Source organism: Grammomys surdaster, unplaced genomic scaffold, assembly GCF_004785775.1.
Source record: "Grammomys surdaster isolate TR1022 unplaced genomic scaffold, NIH_TR_1.0 125985, whole genome shotgun sequence".
NCBI lineage: Eukaryota > Metazoa > Chordata > Mammalia > Rodentia > Muridae > Grammomys > Grammomys surdaster.
In genome coordinates this window covers 3,821,352-3,825,722 of record NW_021620801.1, presented here as the reverse complement: position 1 = coordinate 3,825,722, position 4,371 = coordinate 3,821,352, and the positions used below count along the sequence as shown (strand labels likewise).

Below are 4,371 nucleotides of genomic sequence, written 5' to 3'. Positions count from 1 at the left end.
TAGCCTCGAACTCTCGAACTCAGAAATCCGCCTGCCTCTGCCTCCCAAGTGCTGGGATTAAAGGCGTGCGCCACCACCGCCCGGCGTAGAGAAGTTTTAATCCAGCAACAAATGGCTACTCTGGCAAGAACACATCCAAAGACCTTCTAGGTCTCTGTGATCAGGTTGGAATGAAGACATGACACACACCTTTAATCCCAAACAACGTAGGTAAAGTTAGTTTGTAGAAGGAAGCAGCCGTATTTGAAAGTGACATCTAATTGATAGGTAGACATAGTAATAAATCAGAGAAAGGTTTGACAGAATGAGCCAGGGATAGGATACACCCAACTCTCCGGAGAATAGCACAGAAAAGAGAAGCTATTTAAGAGCAGCAAAGGGAGAGAGGGGAATCAGTTTGTCGTGAGTGCAGTGCAGTGGAGTTGAGATTGTGAGTTCATGAAGTTCAGTGCAGGTTAGCAGAGGACAGTTGAAGCCAGAAAATAAGGTGGAACCAGGAGAGTAGAACAAGTTGCCAAAGTTAGTTTGAGGCCAAGTAGAGCAATTCATTTAGAAGCTGAGAGAAGCCAGATTCAGTCAGTCAGGCTGGAGAGGAGTTTGAGCCAGAACACTGCGTTGGACCAGCCAGCCAACATTCAGAAAAACTAGAAAAAGTGAGCTTGTCCAGCAGTAAGCCTCCAAGACAACACTTACCTTGGAATAAAAGTTATTTTTATAAAAATACTTGTAAACTGAATCTAAGAACACATAAAAGAGATCACCCATCATGATCAAGTAGATTTCATTTCAGAGATGCAGGGATGATCCATCATATGTAAATCTAGGAATGTAATTCACATAAACAAATTGAAAGACAAAAACTACATTATCATCTTATTAGATGCCAAAAAGATTTTGGAAAAATCTAACACACTTCATGATAAAAGTCCTAGAGAGACTAGGACTATAAGAGAGAGACCTCAACATAATAAAGGCAATTTACAGCAGTCACACAGTCAATATAAACTTTTTTCTCTTTTTTAAATTTAATTTTATTTTTTTATTGGATGTTTTATTTACATTTCATATCCCCCATCCCCCACCCACCCAGGAACCCCCCTATCCCCTCACCCCTCCTCCTGCTTCTCTGTGGATGTACACCTACCTACCCTCCCCCCACTCCCACCTCCCCACCCTCAAATTCCCACCCACTGGGGCATCCAGCCTTCATGAGGCCAAGGATCTCTTCTCCCACCTATGCCCAGCAGGGCCCTCCACTCTTACATATACAGCTGAAGCCATGGACCCCTCCCTAAGTGCTCCCAGCCTGGTGGTTTAGACCCTGGGAGCTGTGGTTGGTTGGTACTGTTGCTCTCCTCATGGGGCCACAAACCCTTTCAGCTCCTTCAGTCCTCACTCTAACTCCTCCATTGGGAACCCCATGATCAGTTCAATGGCTAGTTGTGATCATCTGCCTGTGAATATGTCAGACTCTTGCAGACCTCTGAGGAGACATCTATATCAGGCTCTTATCAGCATGCACTTCCTGACTTCCACATCAGCATCTACCTTTGGTGACTGCACATGGGATGGATACTCAGGTGGAGTGGTCTTGAGACGGCCCCTCCTTCAGTTTCTGTCCCTCACTTTGTCTCCATATTTGCTCCCTTGAGTATTTTGTTGCTCCTTCTAAGAAGGACCGAATCACCCCCACTTGGTCTTCCTTCTTCATGAGCTTCATGTGATTTGTGAGTTGGATCTTGGGCATTTCAAGGTTCTGGGCTAATATCCAATAATCAGTGAGTGAATACCATGTGTGTTCTTTTGTGATTGGCTTACCTCACTCAGGATGATAATTTCTAGTTCCATCCATTTACCTAGGAAACTCTCGAATTCATTGTTTTTAATAGCTGAGTAATACTCCATTGTGTAAATATACCACATTTTTTTTTTGCCACGAGGTGTGTTTTATTTTCATCAATCATACGAATAATTTTCTATAATATCCCAGGGCAAACCGGTGAAATTTGGCAGTCCGATTAGTGGGGGTCCCCTTCAGAGACCCGCGGGCCGGTGGCATCGGCACGGAGTGCCTGGGTTCACAGTGCAGCTTGTGGCTCGCGTCCATCTTGCAGGTGGCTCTTCCTCCACATCACGAGGGGGTCTTGGAGATGACGGGGTGGGGTGGGATGGGGAAATCTTCTTAGGCTTTTAGGAGATTTCACTCCTCTTTTCCTGTTCAATGGTCTCTTTGGTCGGCAGGGTGTTTTTCTCCTGCGTCTCGGTTTTCTTCAGCTTGGCCTTATCGAAGCTGGTGATTTCCCCCATGTCCGGCTTGTCTGCCATTTTCTTACAACTCGTGGATTCTCGTTCAGAGCTTGAGCTCCAGGTGCTCCCACTCGCGTTGCTGCAGCAAGAGACCCACATTTTTTGAATCCATTCCTCAGTTGAAGGACATCTGGGTTCTTTCCAGCTCCTGGCTATTATAAATAAGGCTGCTATGAACATAGTTGTGCATATGTCCTTATTATATGTCCAAGCATCTTCTGGGTATATGCCTAGGAGTGGTATAGCTGGATCCTCAGGTAATGCTATGTCCAATTTTCTGAGGAACCGCCAGACTGATTTCCAAAGTAGTTGCACCATCTTGCAGTCCCACCAACAATGGAGGAGTGTTCCTCTTTCTCCACACCCTCGCCAGCATCTACTATCACCTGAGTTTTTATTCTTAGCCATTCTGACTGGTGTGAGATGGAATCTCAGGGTTGTCTTGATTTGCATTTCCCTGACGACTAAGGTTACAGAACATTTCTTTAGGTGCTTCTCGGCCATTCAAGTTTCCTCCATTGAAAATTCTTTGTTAAGCTCTATACCCCATTTTTTAATAGGATTATTTGGTTGTCTGGAGTCTAATTTCTTGAGTTCTTTGTATATATTGGATATTAGCCCTCTATCAGATGTAGGATTGGTAAAGATCTTTTCCCAATTTGTTGGTTGTTGTTTTGTCCTATTGACAGTGTCCTTTGCCTTACAGAAACTTTGCAATTTTATGAAGTCCCATTTGTCAATTCTTGTTCTTAGAGCATATGCCATTGGTGTTCTGTTCAGGAACTTCCCCCCTGTGCCCAAGTATTTGAGGGTCTTTCCCCACCTTCTCTTCTATTAGTTTCAGTGTATCTGGTTTTATGTGGAGGTCCTTTATCCACTTAGACTTGAGCTTTGTACAAGGGGATAAGAATGGATCAATTTTCATTCTTCTACATGTTGTCCTCCAGTTGAACCAGCACCATTTGTTGAAAATGCTGTCCTTTTTCCACTGGACAGTTTTAGCTCCTTTGTCAAAGATCAAGTGACCATAGGTGTGTGGGTTCATTTCTGGGTCTTCAATTCTATTCCATTGATCTTCCTGCCTGTCTCTGTACCAATATAAGGTAGTTTTTATCACTATTGCTCTGTAGTACAGCTTGAGGTCAGGGATGGTGATTCCTCCCGAAGTTCTTTTATTTTTGAGAATAGTTTTCGCTATCCTGGGTTTTTCTTTATTCCAAATGAATTTGAGAATTTCCTTTTCTAACTCTGTGAAGAATTGAGTTGGGATTTTAATGGGGATTGCATTGAATCTGTAGATTGCTTTTGGCAAGATGGCCATTTTTATTATATCAATCCTGCCAATCCATGAGCATGGGAGGTCTTTCCATCTTCTGAGATCTTCTTTGATTTCTTTCTTCAGGGACTTGAAGTTCTTGTCATACAGGTCTTTCACTTGCTTGGTTAGATTCACACTAAGGTATTTTATATTATTTGTGACTATTGTGAAGTATGCTAAACTCATGAACAAGACAAGGTTGTTGACTGTTTTCATACCTATTCAATATCATACTTCAAGTCTTAGCTTGAGCAGTAAGACAATTGAAAAAGATCAAAAGGATAAAAGTTGGAAAGGATGAAGTCAAAGAATCTTTATTTGTAGATGATATGATTATGTACATAGATGACTCGAAAACATCTACCAGGAAACTACTCCATTTGACAAATACTTTCAGTCAAGTAGCAGGACAGGATTAAAACACAAAAATCACTAGCCTTCCTATATACAAATGACAAATGAACTTTGAAAGAAATCAGGAAAACAACACCTTTCCCAATAGCCTCAAAGAATAAAATACCTTTTGGTAACTCTGAACAAGCAAGTGATGATTTGTATGGTAAAAATTTTAAGACATTAAAGAAAGATTGAAGAAGATATTAGAAAATGGAAAGATTGCCCATGCTCATTGATTGGCAGTATTAAAATAGTAAAAATGGTCATTCTATCAAAAGCAACATACAAAGACAATGCAACCCTCACCAAAATTTGAACACGATTCTTCACAGAACTTGAAAAAACAATTT

General features: G+C 41.8%; 1 pseudogene; it reads right to left on the bottom strand.

The window, feature by feature from the left end:
- Positions 1-1,922: 1,922 nt before the first annotated feature.
- On the bottom strand, positions 1,923-2,343 carry LOC114609887 (annotated as a pseudogene).
- Positions 2,344-4,371: the final 2,028 nt, after the last annotated feature.